Source organism: Apis laboriosa, unplaced genomic scaffold (genome assembly GCF_014066325.1).
Source record: "Apis laboriosa isolate Shangri-la unplaced genomic scaffold, ASM1406632v1 scaffold19_cov150, whole genome shotgun sequence".
NCBI classification, from domain to species: Eukaryota; Metazoa; Arthropoda; class Insecta; order Hymenoptera; family Apidae; genus Apis; species Apis laboriosa.
The window spans coordinates 1,206,535-1,228,158 of NW_025222278.1; the positions used below are offsets into that span (position 1 = coordinate 1,206,535).

General features: G+C 32.9%; 1 protein-coding gene across 5 annotated transcripts in view; it reads left to right on the forward strand.

Moving 5' to 3' along the window:
- The window catches only part of LOC122712191 (putative polypeptide N-acetylgalactosaminyltransferase 9), a 302,022-nt gene that overhangs the window by 86,980 nt on the left and 193,418 nt on the right, over nucleotides 1-21,624 (forward strand). For 3 of the 5 annotated variants that reach the window (XM_043931628.1, XM_043931624.1, XM_043931623.1), the window contains exon 2: nucleotides 1,359-1,422. The exons of 1 other annotated variant lie outside the window; for it this stretch is intronic. The gene's annotated coding sequence lies outside the window, so the exon portion shown is untranslated. Of the gene's footprint in view, nucleotides 1-1,358; nucleotides 1,423-15,695; nucleotides 16,320-21,624 lie in introns of those variants that run through there. One more of the 5 variants, XM_043931625.1, reaches the window with a different exon arrangement.

The window sequence follows — 21,624 nt, forward strand, 5'->3', positions numbered from 1 at the left end:
GGAAACATGGCTCTGCCCGATTTGCAATTTAAAAACAATATATGCCAAATATGATTCCTTCCCATTATAAAATTTTATCTTTTATCGGGGAAAAAGTGCAATCGTGTGGAAGGAAAGTAGGTCATTTTATAAACCTTTTCGTATCTACCACTGGAATATACGATCGATGATTTTTACTCGAGTCTTCTAGAATCCAGATATCGTCGACAGCTGTCGATAATCGTCGGTTCTCGTTATTTCGAACCTTCTCTTTCGAATCCTCCCTGATCTTCGTTTATTCGTTTCCGCATCGTGTTTTCTCTCGTTCTTCGAATTGGAAAAATATTTTATACCGACACGAAACCAATTGAAATCGACCTCTCAATCACAGATTTCCCAGATTTTTTTCAAGATTTCAGAATTTCAGAATTTTTAAATTGTTCCACAACAATTCTAAACTTTTCGAAACTTTTTCGAAAATTTCAAAGTTCGAAAATTCAAGTATTATCGACAAATTTTTGAAATTTTCCTCGAAAGTATTTTATCATTAGCAAGTTTGTACATTCGGACATTCCGAATTTTAGAAATCTCTAGAATTCCAAAGAAATTTCGAAGTTCGCCAATTTGAACGTTCAAAAGAATTTCGAAAAGTCAAAAAAAATTGTTGTAAATTTAAGAACAAATCGTCCCTCTTGAATCAAATCGAAGAACATTCGTATTCCAACTTCCCCAACTCTCGTTACGCTTTAATGGCGGCGTTCATTTAAACTTAAAGGGATTAAATAAGAAACCATTATTTCTCGTTATCTTCTAATATCTCTTCCCAAATATATCCACACATCCGACTTCAAACAGACGTAACCAGAGAGAGAGAGAGAGAGAGAGAGAGAGTGAATGAGTGAGTGAGTGAGTGAGAGAGAGAAAGAGGGAGGAGAGGGAGGGAGAAGACAAACTCTTTCCAAAGGGTTGGTATTTCCGACATTATTTCCTTCCCTACGGGGTCGATATAATACAGAGCCGTTTCTTCGCTAGTTTCGAAGGGAAGAAGAAGGCTGAAAGCGTTGCAGACGAATGAAACTTCTTGTCGAGAGGGAAAGGCGAAGAATCCATCGGGATGAAAGAGGGTAGGAACGATCGTCTCTGGAGATGCTCGAAGGTCAGGGGTGTTTTTTTTTTTCGTCGACGCCGCAACCGAGTTAGAACTTCGATTTCTCTTTCAAATTCTCTCTCATTCTCGAATCGTGTCTTTGAATTTTTAATACCAGCGGATGGTAGGACGAGTGGGAAGAAGCTTACAAAAAGAATCTCTAATTTCGACCAGATACATTTTGGTCAACCGATTCTTCTGATTCTTTATTTCTTCTTTTATGTTCTTTCAGAATTCCAAAGTGAAACTTCGTGGAAGGAAGAAATTACCGTTGGAATAGATTCGGCCCTGAAACGGTGAGTGTTTGAAGCACGTTGAAGGATGATTAATTATAAATTATAGAGAGAGCGTATTATTCCTTAGATTGCTCCTAATTTTAAAGAAGTAAAAATTTTCTTCCGTCAAAATTACGACAGAGGTATAAAATTTTCTATCGCTTTTTAACAGAAAAATGACTATCGTGTAGAATTCACTAACCTCTTCTCATCTTCTCTACGCAAATGACAAACATTAAACGACGTGATCCCCCAACAACCCCATTCGAACAAGGGTTAGCTCGCAAACGGGCCATTTCATCAAAGATCCCGGGGATGATTTTCAGTTCGTTAAGCGGTGTTGCGACGCAGGGACAAAAGAGGAGACCAGCGTTATATTTCTGCTTGCCACGTTCTCGCCTCGATAACGCTATCCCACTGTTCTTCCAGGATCCTTCTCCACCTTTATCATTCTCCACCCTTCCACGCTTTATCATTCGTTCCCTTACTTGGATTTATTTCACGATACTCCTTCGTATCTTCTCGGGTTCATTATCAAACCTCGCCCTTCTTCTATCTTGCCTCGTTCCTTTGTCCAAGGAGCGGAGATCCCGTGGCTCGATTTATGAAAACGAGCGATACAAGGGCGTGCACCGTGGTTATTTACCTCTCAGGAGAATTATAATGGCGAGTTCCAACCGCGGATATAAGTGTCTGATGGTGGATAATTCTTCTTGGGGAAATAAAAGAAAAAAGAAAAAAGAAAAAAGAAAAGAAATTATCGCCTGATATTCCTATGTATCTCGTTGGTAAAACGAGACAGTTTTAAGCTCGAAATTGAGTAACGCACAGGGAAGGAAAAAAATATATAAAATGGTAAAAAGGTGGTAAGTTTGAAAGCCCTTATCGAGGGATAGTATCTTGATCAGTGTTCAGAGGGTTCGTATTGTTTGGCGAGTTATGATTAAGGGATGATGAGATTAATGGAGATAGATTAGAGGTAATTCTTTGGAAAATTCTGATTAAGTTCGTTCTCTATTTTGAGTTCAATTGATGGAACAGTGTGGAAGGAAGTCAGATGAAAGCTCGTGCCAATGAATGAAGATGAATCGCGAACTACGAAATAATATTCATCACGAGTGTCGTCACTTTGAGAATATCGCTTAAAATCGTGTACAAAGGAAATTATAATCCATCTAATAATAATGAAAGTAATTCAGATAAATAATTGATTGAACAATCTACTTATACATCATATTAAATGCAATTTTAATAATCAATAGAATATTCTATTAATATTCTAAGATAAAATAAACGTGATATCTTATCAATATTTTTAATAAAAATTTAATGTTTAATACAGAAAAAAAAGATTTGCAATATAACAAAATTTATTTCTCTCAATTATTCTCATCTCCAAATCACACTATAACTCCAAATTCCAATATCAAAACGTTTTGATAAGCAATTAAACTCACAAGTCAGACTATCAGACGATCATCAATCATAGTCATTCGATTTCTCTAACTTTGATCAATTTACAAAAACAATAGAACCCATAAAGATGTACTTCAACAATAGTTTCGATCAACTGGATGCATAGTTTCCTCGGAATCGAAATACATGCCACGATTTCGACCGTTAAAACAATTACGCGTTCAAGTTTGTGATCTTGAAGGGATAAGTTCTGTTAAGGGGTTGCAAAAGGGGAAGCAATATGAAATTCTTCGGCCTCCGACTTGCGGATTTCCCTTTGTCCATGCCTGACAACCCGATCTTCCAAAGTTTTGACGCAAATTGCGCCATATTTCGAGTTTATACGCCGTGAACGAGGCTGCGAATAGTTGTTTCTTGCGGTGAGCACAACAGTTTCTAATTGCTTGGATCAGTTACGGTTTCCAGATTATCGTGTCGCGTGGATGTGATTAGAAAATCGAATGAAATGATCAGTTTGGATCAATTTTTATTTTTATTTTGCTTGGATCGATTTAACTTTTTATTAATGAATCGTTTGAATCGTGGACGTTGAATGGGATGATTTGTCAAGATTAGTTTTGACTGTGAATTGTTATTTTTTAAAATATTAATTTTAGATAGATTCTAGATATATTATATTTTGTGTAGGCATTTTTATATACAATTATTATTATAATACCATGAATTCATAATGCTTGATCATGTAACATGTACTTCTTATTATATATAATTAGAAGGTATTATGCATCATAAAATTAGAAAAAAAAAAAAGAAAAAATATTAAATATTGCACGATATGATACTTATTAAATACTTAATTCGTGTTGCTTACTTAAAATTTAACATATTATGCAAATCAAAGTTATAATAATATATTATTGTAGCGATTCATTCTAATCTTTATAAAAATCATTAGTAAATGTAGAATTTATAATTTTTTTTGTCACCAAAATTGAAGAAATTGCGATTCAAAAAATTGCTCTCTTTTTTTTTTTCCCTCTGAGCATCGACGATCGACGAGTCTGTAAATAATATTCGATGGTAAATCCCTTTATGGAAAAAATAACTCGAAGAGTGTAAGAGGGAAAAGGCGATATAGGTACCTCATCTGGCAAGCATGAATATTAATGATTCTCTCTCAAAACCTGTTCCCCGCCATGCAAGATTTTATTTCGTCTATCGTAAACCAGTTTACAATTCTTTATAGCTCGTGTAAATCTTACAAAAGCGAAAGAAACCATCAGGGTTTATTAAAATGGAAAGGAAAATTAGAATCGCGAGTTCATCCATCGTAAAAGATTCGTGCAAAGGAATTTCATTTATCATAATTCTGACAAGACGAGTATCCTTTTATCTCGTATAATTCTCGCAAAGATGGAATAATTTTTTTTTTTTTTTTGTTAATTTTTTAGAGTAAAAGGAAAGTGAAAAGGGAAAATTAGAATCATAAATTCTATATATTATAAAATATTCATACGAGGGAAATTTGTCGTAAACCAGTTCGTATTTTATTATTTCATGTATTTATAATTCTTACAAGAATGAAATAATCGTTTTTAAAAAAAAAAAAGAGAGGTGAAAAAATGGAATTAAAATCACACGCTTATCTACCGTAGAACATTCGTATAGACCGGATTTAATCTTCATAAATCAAGTCAAAATTTTTTACATCTCGTATAATTATCAGTAAAAAAAACAAATATTATCTCTTAGATAAAATAAAGGAAAGAGGAGATTAAATTTACAAATTTTTTCTGTCTGAATTCTGTATAATAACTGAATTCGTGTCTTTTTTCCTATAATTTTCATTAAAAAATAAAATAAATCGTATTTCACAATTTTTATCAAAAAATGGAAACGAAAATAAAAAATTGGGATCACAAATAAAATAAAAAAGAAGGGAAGAAAAAAAAATTTTAATGTGAAATAAAAAATATCAATATTCAAACTCGATAGAAGTCAATATATGTTCAATACCATGTTATATCTAAAGTTCGACAAAAGCGCCCTCGTTGAGAAGAGCAATCAGAAAAAGTTAATGATGTTTAATCGGCCACGAATACAAATCGTCAATTTCTTAGCGAGAATACCGGCACGTCTTCCATAACGACAAATAATGGTTGGCAATCGATCATGTCTGGTGCCGTGTTTTACAGGCCTTTTAAGCGTTCACGATACGCGAAGAAGTCTAATGAACTCGACGATGCGGGCCTCCATCGTTCATTCTTTTTTCGCATTGAATTGGACCCGTTATAAAAATCTCTCGCCATCATGCGGATTTATGCCTGTAAAATGAAACTTTTTCCCTAGATTCGGAAACGAACTTCGTATCTGTCGGTAAAAACGTTATCAAATGACCGACCGATTTTTCCAATGCTTTTTAACGTCCAGTTACAATTTTATTTATTTATTTATTTATTTATTTCTTGAGATGGAGATTATTTTAATGTAGAAATATTTGAATAAAGTATTTTATATAAGTGATTCATTTGATAATAAGATGAAGATTTAATTGAGTTAACCAATAATTTATAATTTTAATTTTTGATTTTTTCACGGAGATATCGAAATTTTCGAACCTGCGAATAATATTTAAATAATTTAAAGTTAAACGATGGATTTTAATTTTTTCAAGTTCGTTCTAAATTTTTTGCATGTACCTCGAATTTAGATATAAACTGGATTAGTAATTAATGTCGAAAGCAATTCGTTATTAGATATCCGGGTAATTGCGATCGATGAATTCTGCAATTCCTTCCGGCCGGACTTCCTTCCCTTTCCGGATTAGTCACTGAAATATTATCAGTATTAAGAAAAAGGATGGGAGCGTCCTAGATAGTCATAAACGTGATGCGACATGACTGATGATCTCATGTCTTTTATCGTATCTTGATTCTCAGTTTTCTTCGAGTTTATAGTCATTAGATTGACGTCTTATTCATTGGACTCGCGTGAGAACGAGTGATTATTTTAACGTAAAAGTAAAATTCTTTTCCTATCCGTCACGTAAGTAGTTTCATTTGAAAATTATTTATTTTGAAGATATTTAAATTTTAAAGGATAATTCATTTTTTAAAGGATAAAATGATTTTGCCATCGATTAATATACCCAAGTAAATTTTTAATCTTTGATTATATACGGAATATTATAGTTTTTCTTTTAAACAGAAGATTGGAAAATACAATCCATAATATGCCACTGCATTTTAATTGCAAAAAATTTTGCGGAGAAAAGAAGAAATAATTGGGAGAGGAAGCAACGTGCTTTTGCGTTTATGGAAAAAAGCAGTTCCATTCAATGCACCTCTCGATTTTTATTCCAACGTTGCAACGTTATCGTAGAATTACACATTAATGAATTTTTGTTATTTTTATGCAACGCATCTATTTCCTTTTATTCACTATTTCCAGAAACCAAAAACTTTTTACGTAACGTAAAAAAAGAAGTTGCTTTCTATTAATTAATCATTATAATTGAAAACTTTATATGTCCAGAATATAAAATATGATTATTATGTACCTCTTGTACGATAATTTAATTTATAAAGAAAATTATATTAGGAAAAAAAAAGTGAAAAATAATAGATTATCTCTTTTACATATTTACTACAATAATTTACTTTACTAATAATTTTACTATTATACTTTCTCTATATTTTTAAGATTTGATAGTTCAATTTTGCAATAAATTATCAAATTTTCCTGAATATTTGATCAGAATATTATGAATATTTAATGTTTATAAAAATAAGCAATTTAAAAAACAATAAAAGAAAAATAAATCTATTTGTTATATAAATATTCATAAAAATTCTAATTAAACGAGTATCGATAAATTCAATTTATTTGTTATTCGAAATCATTTTTTACCAACGATTGCAATACATCAACACCGTTCAATTTCTTTACAATGTTTTTATACATTATTTAAAATAAATAATAATAATAATAATAATAATAATAATAGTCGCAAAAAACCTAAAATTGTCCCTTGCAGTCGCTCGATTTTCAACTGACACGAATATCAGAAACTCCAGCACAGCGTCTCCAGACCTTTAATTACATCCCTCCGACATTACTTGGTCTTTCTTCGTGCCCTATGCGTACCCTTTCGAATTAAACGCTCCACCCCCAAGCCCATTAGTGTCCGTGGAGTTAATTAAGCACAGCGATAAATTGCCATTCGACCATTCAGCCCGATAAATCCACTTACCAGTAACTTTACTTTCGATTCGACACGTCTATTGACCTGGTGCAAGGAAACATCGATTCTCATTATTTAATAAAGCACGATGTAGCGGCAATGACGTGCGATGTTGCAACTATGAACGGGTTTCTCTTTCCGTAACTAGACGTGATGCAGGCGAATTAACGGCATGTAATTACGAAAATCCGAGGTTAATAATTAACGCGCATTAATAATCGATTGGTATTAATTAAAGAGTTGATTGACGTATCCTTTGTGCAAATTGAACAGTCGTTCGACAATTGAATTCACGAATAAAGCGATGTTTATTGGAGTTTATTTGTGTTTTTTTTTAAATAAAATTTTAACAATAAAATAATTCAGCGAATGAAAAAACGATTGAAAGATATTCAAACGCGTAGAAAATGAATGAAAGAGGGTTAGAATGAAATATGATATGAAATATAACCTACAAATTGTGAAATTTTAGATATATATATATCTTCTTCACTATTTAAAATAAAAATAAAATTTTCTTTCGTATATTCTGATACGAAGTTAATTTAAAAATACAGATGGTATTTGTATTCTATCAAATTTTTACTAAATTATTAAAAATCGATTATAATAATATAATAATAATAATGATAATATAATAATAAAATACTAATTCTTTCTTCATTATATTAAAACGATTATCGAAGATGAACCTAACCTAAAAATAATTCAAATTAATAAAAATAATCCTACTAGTAAAAGAAATTGTAAAATATCTATTTTGTACATTAGGAATTAAATTTAATTTACATTAAAAATTAAAATTACATTGCATTACATTAAAATTACATTAAAATTTAAAACATGGATCCACTTGATAGTCGAAATTCTCTTCGATCAATACAAATGGCGCCCAAAAATAAAATTCTATAAATTCTGACAGTATACAAAATCTCTCGAACCATACGCAACCGGTGTGTTCACGAACAGTTTCACAATGAAGTCTTCGCGGTTTATGCCTGCAGTTTGCATTATTTGCCACGTAAAACGTGGGAACCCGAAAGGAAGGATTGAAAGTTGGTGCTCGGATGTCGGTTCGAAATATTAATCTTCTCACTTCTCTTTGCCCGCTCTCTATTCATTTGCGTGTCGGTGATTGCAGAAAAAATTGCGTCTAAATAATGCACCTCTCACTCTACGCGAAATTCATACGGAATTCCCATCTTTCTTGCTTTTGCTCTCTCTTGTCTTTCTCTTTTTCCCCCCTTTTCTTTTGACAAAACGAAGTCTGCGGTTGACACGCAGGATTAAAAAAGCTGAATTGTTAGTTTTCCATTCGCAGAAATGAGATCAAAAAAACGAAGGAGAGAAATATATATTCGATGCTTCTGATGCTTTTTGCTAATTGTCTTTTAATTTCTCATCGATCGATAAACCCAATTTCAACAATTTAAAGTATAAATTCAAACGATGCTTCTGATTAATTCTTTAAATTTATTATTATTATTACATTTCATTTGCAATCATTTCGATTGCTTTCTGATTCTGATTCTTCGTTTCTTCAATTATTGAGCTCGTGCCAGATTCTTTCGACAAAATTAACGATTCGAAGCCATAACATTTATTTTAATTCAAGTATTACTCTATTGAATCTAATAATTCTACTAAATTTTTCTACAAATTTAATTTGTCGAGAGAATGAAATACTCGAACGAATACACGTTTCGAATTGGGAAATTTATGTCGTCCAGTTTTTGAAGTTGCACGCGTTGCTCGTGTCGGAGAAGATTCGTGGCGAAATTAAGTTTGTAGGTCGATCGATCGGGCGGAAGAGGGAACGACATTCTGCCGGATGCTCTTGGCCCATTTCGCGCGCATTTGTTCTACGAGGTCCCGGCCTGTCTCTACCCGAATTGCGTTCTAAATAATGTATCATTCGTCGGAACGTTTGGCCGGCATGAAATATGAAGGGTATAAAAGTGATGTAAGGGCCAGGCCTCGTTCGATCGTTGCTTCCAGGACGGCGCGAGGCGAGAGAGATCCAAGCTTTCCAAGGAGGAAAGAAGAAAAATGAAATTCGAATCCCCACCGTTCGCCATCTGGCAAATTCACTTGCCGGGAGCGACCGAATAGACGAATATGATCGTTGCATTTGTCGTCATACAATGTTATGTATCGTAGATTTTTTTTCTTTGTAAGATGGAAGAATCTTTTTAAATAATTTTGATTAAAATATAATTACGGGAGAATTATTTTATTATCTTTTTCTTAAATCTTTTTAAAAACTATATATAATTTAAGATATAGGTTAGGTTGAATTTGATTTGGATTATTTTTTTATGATCGATGATGATGATGACGATGTTTTTTATGAAAAATTTTGTGTGCAAAATTTAAATAAGGAAATTTTTCAATTTTTGAAAAATTTTGAAAAGACGAAACGAAAATGTGTTTGTCGATTGTGAAAAATTGCGAAATTTTTTTTTCTTTCAAAACACGTATTCTAAATTTTAAATTCATTTTAAAGCGTAACAGAAATGTTTACTTCGCGATAAATAAAAAATTGACACTTCGATACCTTAATATCGTAATATCGACTGTCGATGAAGGTAAGCATCATCAATCATTCGGTTTTATACTCGATTCCATCGTTTTTCAAATGAATAAAAATCACGAGCAATCGATTTATTCTTGAGAAACGTTTGCACTGTTTCTCTTTTATAAAAGGAAAGTTCAATCAATCAACCTGCACCAATCAATTAAAATATCATGGTTTGATCGAGAATTTTTTATTTCTCCATTCGATCATAGGAAAATTTCTTCGGTGATTTAGAAGAACTCGATGTTCAAATTTTCTATTAATATTTTATCACAAAATTATTATTGTTATACAAAGTGTTAATATATTCTCTGGAATACTTAATTCCAGAGAATTAAAAACGAGTACACAAGAAAATAATTGGTACACAAGAATGTAGATTGAAACTTGTTTAATAAGTTAAAAGTAATTGAAATATACATTAAACGAAGAACGAGAGAAGAGACGAAATGACATGGTGCGCCGCACTGTGGCGCGGCAGTGTAACAAAGATAAAACTGTCTCACTCGTTTCTCCGTCTCGCTTCATCTAATGCAAAACTTCATTTATTTTGCTTAATAATTTAATAAACAAATCTGAAGCGATATTTTTGTATACCAATTTTCGTGTTTGTTTCTCTATTCTCTATTCTTATATCATTTTTTTAAATCAAAACAGGCTATTAAATTAAATTATAAATTAAATTATAAATAATCCTACACATTGAAATTTTATATTGCAATAGAGAAAAAAAAGTAATGTGCCATTGCAGATTGGTATTGAATTCTTGTCTTGCATAAATGCGTCGACGAAATAGCGAAACTTCTCTCTGGATTAAATCGAGATTCGACAATCTGATTTCATAATAATTTAATCTTTCGTACCCATTAATTTTTTCCTGTCTTCTCTTAATTAACAAATCGTTAAAGAGCAGCCGAGATTCCTTTATAGATTCGAAAAGAGATTTCTTTTTATCTAAAAAAAAAAAAAAAAAAAGAGAGAGAAAGAGGATTCCACGGTCCAGTACAGCGTTTATTTAATCGTCGAGATTTGAGATTCCTGCTTTCTTTTTTCTTATGGTCCGGTGAACTTTGCACAATTATCCGGACGCGTCCTCCTCTTTTTCTTTCGCCGTTCCTCGAGATTGGGCCGCGTTCTTTGCGAGGGCGAGATCTCGCGAGGAAAAGCGTTTCAAGGCGAATTCTCAAGATTCTTGAAACGATACGACGATATTTAACGCGTTTAGCAGACAAATTCGCAGGGAGTGCGAATTCATTCTGTGATAAAAGAAAGATCGTGTTGCTGAGAGATTGCTCCGATAAAGTGAATCGATAGCTTAGAAAACATTGAGAAAATTGAATTTAATTTCTTTATGGCGGACTGAATTTCATCAAAGAGTAATCTCTTCTCCTTGAAGAGAACTCGACTGGACAAAATAGATTCTTATAAAATTCTTACGAAAACAATTACAATTATTATTATTACAAGAACAAATCCTGTCCCGTGCAAATTAAAACATCGAAAGGTTTTCAACCTCGATTGACAACTCGGCTGGACAAAGTAGATTCTTATAAAATTCTTACGAAAACAATTATTATTATTGTAAGAACAAATCCTGTCCCGTGCAAATTAAAACATCGAAAGGTTTTCAACCTCGATTCTCTCGTCGAGCCCGAGAGATGATTTAACACAACTATTGGCAAAATCTATCTCACGGATAAAAGCGGATAAAACGAAGAAAAAAAGGTCAATAAAAAATCTCTAAAAATCGGAATCCCCTTTCCCCCGGAAACGCGTTTCGACATCACAACGGAAAACGGTGATCGGCTCGTTCGATATTGCTTAAAATAAATGATCGACGACAACCCGGTGAAAATACGTTACGAATATAGGATTCGTCACGGGACGCCGCTACGTCGGCCCATCGATATAGACGCGTCCATACGTCCTACCGTAGCCACCACGACTCTGAATATCGCTTGTCGATACGTGTACGCGTATCGTGAAAATATCCGAGAGTATCGTCGATGTCAACGAGCCAAGTAAAGGAGGAAGCCAGGCGTCATCCTCCAAGATTTATGGCACCCTGTGTGTACGTACGTATATACGTACATACGTACCCACCTCTTCGACGATTGTACACATCGGGATAGATGGTTTTACCTGCGCCAACTTTACGGCCGAGTAACAGAGCCTCTTAAATCACTGTCATAATTGAGGGTGGATGCAAGAACAATAGAAGACAGATGACTGAGAATAAGCGTTCGTTTAGGAGGGAACAAAAGGAGCCGAGACGGAGATGAAGATGCGGCGGAGTCTTATCCGGAGGGGGAGAGGGTATTAAGGGGTGTTAAGATCGGATTTAATTCGATCGTTTTGTTCTTGTTCTATGAGTCGTGGTAATATCGTTGTTTGGTTAAAGAATGACGGAATTGGATCTATAGAGGCTATAGTGTTTAATTCTTTCGTTCTCATATGAAAACACGATATTTTGATTAATTATGTTTTTTTTCTGGTTGGAACTGTGGAACTGTATATTCTATTTTTTCTTTCTTTTTTTTTTTTTTTTTTTACAAAATAAAAGTAAAGAACATTCGTTTAAATTTTGTTCCTCGTTCAAGAGAATGAAGGATCGCGTGCATTTTCTTTTTGAATCGCCTTGTTCTTGTTCTATGAATCGTTATTTGATGAACGAATGACAGAATTGGATCTACAGAGGCTATAGTGTTTAATTCTTTCGTTCTTATATGGAAACACGGTATTTTGGTTAATTATTTGTTTCTTTTTTGTGGAACTAGTATNTTCTTCTGTTCTATGAATCGTTATTTGATGAACGAATGACAGAATCGGATCTACAGAGGCTATAGTGTTTAATTCTTTCGTTCTTATATGGAAACACGGTATTTTGGTTAATCATTTGTTTCTTTTTTGTGGAACTAGTATATTCTTTTTTTTTTTTTTTTTTTTTTTTTTTTTTACAAAATAAAAGTAAAGAACATTCGTATAAATTTTGTTCCTCATTCAAAAAAATGAGAGATCGCGTGCATTTTCTTTTTGAATCGCCTCGTTTTTCTGTTCTATGAATCGTTATTTGATGAACGAATGATTTGAAGAATTGGATCTACAGAAGTTATAGTAATTCTTTAGTTTCTTAGTTTAATTCTTTCATACTCTATATGGAAACATAGTACTTTGGTTAATTATGTTTTTTTTTTCTGTGAAACTGCCTATACGTTTTATTTTATTTTATTTTATTTTTTTTTTATAAAATAAAATTAAAGAACATTCGTATAAATTTTGTTCCTCGTTCAAGAGAATGAGGGATCGCGTGCATTTTCTTTTTGAATCGTCTTGTAGAAAAGAGGAATTCGTTTGTACATCGGTTAGTAGAAATCGATAAATGATGTCATTGCTTAGTGTTATGAAAGATATCTTGTCTATCTTAATCAATTATTTATGCGACAGTAATTCTAGTTGCGGAATGTGATGTTGTTTCTCTGAAATCCTGTTACGGTAGCGCCAATAATAATAATAATAATCCTCCTGTGTACACTGCCCGTGTATTTATTGTCCGTATATATACGAAACAAAATTTACGATATTGATCGATTATCTTTCTGATAATCAATTTGTCAGTAATACTATCTTCTTTTCAACGATTATTTTTTTTAAATATTATTACTTATAATCTATTCATATTTTTTACACTTTGTTAAACACTTTTTCGTCACTTAAGTGCGATCAAGTATAAATTTTATACGAAATTCTTTTCAACCTACAAACATTTTCACTTTTTAAAATTTCATATTTATAAACTCATAATTAATAAAAGTTGCTTCATTTCTCATTTCTCTTCGCTCGAGCCTTAAATCTAAAGAGAACTTTCATAGAATTGAACTCGCTTCGAAATTGGCAAACATAGAGAAGCTGGAAACCTGGATGACCGGTCGATTCGATGCCTTCGATGGGGAACGAATCCGGGAAACTTTTCCTTTTTCTTCGAAATCGAACGATAGGGCGCTACTTTTCCTTCCAAGATTACGTTTAATCAGAATTAAGGACATACTTGTGGAGCATCGATAGCTCGAACGATCGATGATCTTCGCCTCATTTATCCGATTTGAGGGAATTTAATCTCGAGAAGAATCTCTTCAACGACTTATTCTTCTCTACCTGACCTTAAATCCTTGGTCGGTCGATTGCGATTTGATTTTCTTCTCGATTTTAATCTCCATCTATTTTTTTCATCGTGATAGTTCCTGAAATTTAATTTTTCTTTGTAAGCCATAAGATATAATTTTTAATTTACTTATTGCATTATAATTTACTTGCCAATACTTCGATATATATATCTCGTCCATCTTGTAATTAGAATGCAGATATAAATATAATAAATATAAATATGAAAAATTGTTTATTTGTTAAATATTCTTACGAATACTTTTACTTTTGAATATTTTTATTCTGTATCATTCGCGAATTTTTTCAAATTATTGATAAACGCATAAAAATTCTCAGTTTGCTTATACAACATGGTATAAAAGAATATTCGCGTCGGATATTATTTTCACGCGGATCGATTAGAAAAACGTCCCATTTCGATTCTTGTGGCGCGGATGCCGATAACTCATGACTCCTAACCGACGAATTTCCCATAGGTGGGCCGGTATTTATGATATCCGCAGCTCGAAAACTATATGGAAGAAGAAAGCAATTTGTTCGAACGCCAATACAATATCGCAGTCCACGGTAATGAAACAGGGAATCGTTTTGTACATGGCGCAGCATGCAAGCCGCATAGCTAGCCATCGTTTGGCTCGTTGCAATTTTTCTCTATCTGTTGATTCGCTGGTTTTCACGTTTTCCCCCCTTCCCCCTTGAACTTACGCTCCCAGGCTTTGATCTCGTATTTTTCTCGTGTTCCATTATCGATTAATTCTTCTTTTTTTTTTTTTTTTTTTTTTTTTTTTTTTTTGTATTCGTGAGTCGCAATTTGGAGGTTAGGTTAAGCTATTTCAAGTTATCTTTGCTTTGACTTTGCTCTGTCTTTTAATACTTTATTATTATTGGAAAATTATACTTCAAATTTATTAAAATGAAATAAAAAAATTGATACACGAATGTATGAACAATCATTTGTTTATACTTGGATACATTATCAGGCGAGTCGTATTGTTTTTCCTTTCTTTTCTTTTCTTTTTTTTTTGAGAAAGAACAACACTTTCCTTCTCTTCTTTCCATCAAAGTTTTGTCGTAGAAGGGAAGTTGGAATTACTTTAGGAGACTGGACTGGACGTCCCGAGATAAATTACCTGCAGCCTCTTCGACTCAACAGGTGGAACCCTCGCGAAGGTTCACGGTTTAATTCCAAGAAAACGCAAGAGGATTCTTCCATTTTTGTCCATTGGAAAAGATAGGCGGTCGAAGGACCTGCTAGAAGGTCTTCGACTTTCGAGCAAAGGCCATTCCGTGAGTGTTGCATTTCTCTCGACGAGAACAGGTTTGCATATTTTGCCCGTAATACTTTTCGTACTATTTTCATAACGAGTTTCGCCCGTTTGTCTTTCGACTTCGATGCGTTTCGGGAACGGGGCTGGTATTACGTATTCGTGTTTTATTTTTATTCTATCTATTTCTCGTGTCTCGTTTTCTGCCGGATTTATTCTTTGTTCGAAGATTACGAGAAGAAATTTCTTACACAATCCTATTTAAACGAGAAAAACTTGTAGAGAATCATAATCGTTCAGAAATCATAATTACACCAAAATAATTAATTATTCAAACAAATTCATAAATTCACTGTATTATAAAACTTCTACCTACAACTTTTCATCATATAAAATAGAAATTAGAAATACACTAAAAATACATCAATTAATTGTTTCGAAAAATTGCTCATCAATTCAATTTCAAATTCCTCGAACTCACGGCACCACAAAATTCCTCACCCTCTTTATTTTCAAATATATAAATAAAATTGTAATAAAAATTACAAATTACAATTAAAAAAAAAAAAAAAAAAGAAAAGAAACACCATTAATCGTCTTAGAAATTACTTACTTATAAATTCAATTTCGAATTCCTCCAACTCACTGCACCGTAAAATCGTTATATCTCCACCAATTCTATATCCCCAAAAATCTTTCTAAAATTTGAACGATCCGTCTCTGTCTCAGTCGGATCGACTCAACCCCCTCTTATTGGATTCCAAGCAGCTGTTCACGTCTCGTTTGTCACGATAAACATATCCGTCGCGTAAAGGCCATCGAGAGAGTCTCTCCTTCTACCGACCTTCTTCTCCTTCTCCTCACTCTCTCCTACTTGGGTCCCCCGTGGCACACAGGTGTACTGGACGGCGTTCCTCGGCCTCCATACGCTTTCAGTTAACGCCTGGTCGTCGCTAGGTATGCCGGCTCCCTCGTGGATACTGCCAGTTTGCCTGTGATCCGTTTCACCTGGCTTCGTGACCTGGCTTTGTCTCGATCATCTCAATCATCCTCGCGTCGATATTTCTTTCTTTCTTTCTTTCTTTTCTCTCTCTCTTTTTCTTTTTCTTTTCTCGGTGGAACTCGGTAGTTTTTGTGAGTGATTGGGACGGAAGAGGAAACGTGGGAGAAACTTTTATGTTTATTTATGAAACTAAGTGGGTGGCTGGCTCGTGGGAGTTTGACTCATCGGTGTATTCTTTTTTTGGATGATCCGGTAAGTAGCGCGTTCAATTTGGAATTTGATTAACAACGGGATTGGAGGATGGGATGAAAAAAAATTTTGGATTATCGTTTGATCTTTTTGTGTTGGACGCGAAGAATACTTTTGTTGATTCGTCAACGTTTGACGATGTTTGAACCTGTTGATTTTTTTTTTTTTTAGTATTCGTAGAGGCGTGTGGATACGTTTAGATTAGATTTTTAGTGAATTAGTGTCAATTCATTAAAAGTGTAGATTTATTTAATTTTTGAATTTTTCAAGTTTTTGGATTCGTAAAAGTTCGATAATGTTTGGATCAAACCTGTTGATTCTTTCTCGAGTCGCGAGAGATTTAATCAGACTTTTTGTTTGAAATTTGAACAAAATTCTGTGAGTTTGATTTTTGGAATTTTTTTGGATTATAATAGAATTAATTTCAATTATTCTACGGAATATTTAAAGACACTTAATTAAAGATGAATCGGCGATCTATCGTTTGTATCTGTCAAGTATTTTGACCGAGCAGACATTAAAACGAATAGTACGAGAGTTTTCTTGCAACAATTTCTCGCTCCGAACGGATGACGATTTATCTTTCACGTGAAACTTTTGTGACTTTAATGAACCACTCGACTCAATGACACGATTCGAATCAATATTTCCACCCGCTTATCGCGTTCACTGTTTAACCATTAACTTCACGCGATTTCTCGAACCGTGTTTAAATCGGTACACGATTTAATCGATGCCGGTGATTAATGGTTTTTGATCCTCTGACTTTTCGCGCGATGAATCTAGAAATACATAAATTTAACGATAATGCACATATTACGATCGTTTATTAAAATCATATCGAAATTAAGTTAATTCTCAATTCTATTATATCCTTTGAATCGTTCTCGATATTATTCTTGTAATTCTTCTATCAAAAGATTTTTTTTAAATTTAAATTTCTATTTTCAATTTAATTTTTAGATCGTTTAAAAATTCGAAAATCTTAACAGGTATAATTAAAAAAGAAAAAGAAAAAGAATAAAAAAAATTGATATAGGAATCGTATTTTCCTATAAACAGGATAATTAAATAATCAGATATTCTGTATTATTATTTCTTCATTTTAACTTTCACGGTCGTTGTCGCTTTTCGCTCCAATTAATCCTTCTCTTTTAAACCGATTAATAAAGTGTAAAAATTCACACCTAATAATCTATTCATGTGTGCATCATGGCTTCCTCATGTGTAATTAAACATGTTATGAATACACATATGTTCACATAACGATTCTTATACTATCTTTTTTTTTTTTTTATCTAATTAATATTTATTTTATCTGTTGATTAAAAATTGTGAAATTGTCACATCTTGAATCGATATTTGTTTTACGTATATAAAATAAAATTACAGTTATAATATAATTAAGTAGGTCTCCAATATATAATAATAAAATTAATAAATTTTTTCCATGACATCAAATATTTTTGCTGTGAAAAATTTATAAAAATTTAATACTTTTCAATTGTTATCGGATTATAATCTGATAGAGATTGTTCATCGTTTCGTTTGTTCATTTAATAATTTTATCTGATAAATATAATAAGTAATTAAATATAATAAGTAAATTCAAAGTAAAAATTATAAGTAAGAAAAAAGAATCTACTAATTTACAACTTTCATCCATATGCCAATCCATATTAATCGAGAATATCGTACAAGAGTTTAATAATTTAATAAATTTCTCTACGTGTAAATTCTATTTAATCATTTTTCAACATATATGATGGTATTGCTCGGCGAAAAGAATCTTGTTTATTCAGATAAAGTCGTCTAGCCAAAGAGACTTTCAAGTTATTGAAACAAGTTATTGAAAAAATGATAAGACACGTTTAACCATTAGTCTGCTATATATTAAAGGGTTATCGTGACAACTGTCACTTTCTTTGCGATTTGAACTGGTTTGAACAGAAAAGGACATTTAAAATTCAACGCGATGTAATAAAACGTCACAGATGCAGCAATTCAGCTTTCTGCTCTTTCCAAATAATTTATTTCAATTAAAAAATTATTTCTTCCTCGCTTTTAAAATAATGATAAAACTTTTAAAAATAGTTCATCATATTTTTAAATTGCGATTCTCCATCTTTATCTTTCGAATCGAAAGTTATCAAGTTTATTCTTCTACATCGCAATATAGGAACAGAAGCAAACAAATTCCTTCCATATTGAACATCCCACGCTCGATTCTTTTCGTTCCATTCATTCACAGATCATGTACACGCATTAAAAAGAAATCAGTCAACAAGATCAAACAAACGAGATCAGAATTTTAATTCAAAAGTTCCTTTTCGACTATCCTCCATTCACACGTAATATAATACAAAATCTTCTCCTTCTTCTTAATTGATCGATCATTTTCTATCCGAAATTCTAAATAATATTATTATCCAGATAAATTTATATAGGATATCCAGATATCTCTTTACTTAAAATTGACCTCACTTTTAAACAAATTTTATTATCTTTCCAATCTTTAAAAAAATTTTCACAATCCAAATGGATCATATTTATCCTATTATCACAATTCTTCTTGTGATATACGAAAACATACAAATCAAAGATAAATCTTATTTCAATAAATACTTTGGACAGAGAGATAAACTACAAATCATTATAAACAAATTCCTTTCTTACAAACTGAATAATACAATCACACTCGACAATACATTCGTACGTGCCTTTATAATAACAGATTCAACCTAATTGAAAGTAAATTCAAGTAAATTCAAGTAAATTCGTTGAAAATCTACTCCGAAAGTTTGATATCTCAGCATAATAAACGCGATACTCTTCATCCGAAAAGCATGCTCATCGTTTTCTCCAGTTTCAATCAATTTCTTCTATTGACGTAACACGCCCACGCGAGGCCTATAAACGTTCTATCCGGTTCGATCATTCGTTTGGACGAGACGATAGAGATGCGTTTAATCCACGAGACACACTGATGTAGCACTGCCGTTCGATCGATCACTTTCCACGATTACGATACGCGATCCCTGTTGCGACAGCTTTATTTGCATACGCGTCTCTCTCTAATAGGGCAAGGAGATGGGATTAATTAACCGTGTTTCTCTTCGACACGGCGATGTGTTTTCTTCGTTTGTTAGGAATCGTTCGATCAACGATCGGTTAAATTCGATCCTTGATCGTCGATCGTCGGTTATGGCGGTTTTTACGCCACGATTATGAGCGAGGATAATATGACGAGTGCTTCTTTGAATAATTGATTGATATGCACGGTAATAGACTGCGTGGGTGCGGTTTATGATCGGTAAGAAAAATGTATAAGTGAATTAAGATTGTGATCACCTTTTGATTTGATTAATAAGTACTGATAAATGTTTAATGTATAGGTATGTATTTAGAATTGGTAATTGTACGAGTATCGGTAAGAATGACGTTGTATGAAACTAACAATAAGGTAATCTCGATAATAAATAATGATAAGTTTCTTGCGATTTCTTGTTGAGATAATTGGTTAATTTGCACGTGTATTCAAGAACTCAAGACCGGTAAGAATATTTTCTTTTCCTCTTTCTACGGGAAATATGCATTCATGCTTTTGAAATGAATAAAATGGTAAAAATAACACGATTATCTTATATGTTCTCGAGATGAGATCTCTTAAAAGATGAAAGGAAAATGTTTTAAGTATTATTATTTCTTTTATAATCGAATAATTTTTTCCTTTTCTTTTTTTTATTACAAAATATTAATTTACAATATTTCTTCAACGCTGCAATCAGTTATATATAATTATATATAATGTTCTTCTCTATCGTTGTGCATTATTTCGAAAACTTCATTCCAGAAAATTTTCCCACCTAATTTTAATTTATTAGCTTTTATTATCAATAATAAATAGAAATTCTTCGTCACATGATGAACCGGAATTAATTAATTAATTTTCTCCGATTTCCAAGTTTTCCGCATAAATTAAATTCCTCAACGTCCTATTTCATTCAATCAATTCAAACCTCAGTCTATTTTTTTTTTACGAACAAGAAAACAATTAACTTCGCATTGTCCCGGGGAAAAAAACCCAAGATCGTTACACTCACTGGTGGTGGTTCACGGCCATGTTGGTCGCCAAATGGGCGAATCGCCGCGTTCCTCCGATTCACGCGTGTCCGGAATGTCGTCGAAAAAGCGGCGGACGTCGTGGAATAATTCGAAAAAGGCCGGTCGTCGCCGATTCCTCCTCAGTGAACTCGCGTTTCACCGAGGAGAAGAAACTGCACTCACCGTGGCGCGGTTGATCTCGTCGCATTCGAGATAAATAAACCGCTTATGCCGTAATCTAATCACTCGAAGCCTTTCCACCCGTATTCGCGGCGCGAGCACGCGTGTTCACGAGAAGATTGCCGTTTATAAGGCCATCAACGATTTCCCTCGCTTGTCTTATCTCACTAGGTTTTTGGAGAATGGAAAAATTGCATTTGGACGATACGCTTGCAATGGTATTTTTAGATTTGTGATTTTTTTTTTTTAATAATAAATCACAATTTTTAATAATAAATGATGCGATGTATATGTATGTGGGTTTTCGAGAATTTTTACTATTTCGCTATATTTCGCTTTATGGATTTTTAACGGTAGAGAGACTGATGTTTCAGATGGTCGAATAAAAAGAAGTAAAATTTTCTTTTACCCAGCGAAGAAATTATGGCTCGTTCGATCCACCAGTTGGAGAATATATAACAAATTCGATTAGAAATAATAGATTTATTTTTCTCGGTCTTTCCTTACTTTTACTTTGACTCCTTTCTCTCTCTCTCTCTCTCTCTTGCCGATTGCCTCAGAATTTACCGCAATGCTTAGTTTTTTTGTTGCGTTGCGGTGAAGTTGTTACCTCACGATAGGATTACGGCCTCGCGGATGAATTAAAAAAAAAAAAAAAAAAAAAAAAAAAAAAAATACGATATCGTTGCGAACAATCGTACCGAATAATATTCTTTCGCATAAACATTTCAAACGACTTGAAATCGAAAGACGCAAATCGAACAAAGATTCGACTAAAATTTCGAAGCAGGAACGCAACATTAATTATTTCGAATCGGAGAAAAAGTGTAATCGCAACGAATTTGAAATAAGTATAAGTATAAATAAGTATAATAAATATAACATGATTGTCCACATCCATGAAAGATATAATAACAATTGTGACAATTTCACAAAGCAACGTTTTTTAATTCGTTAAATTATTCATAATTTCGCACGGGAAGGGTTAATTCCAACGGAAGAACCCCTGTAATTCGTCGAATTA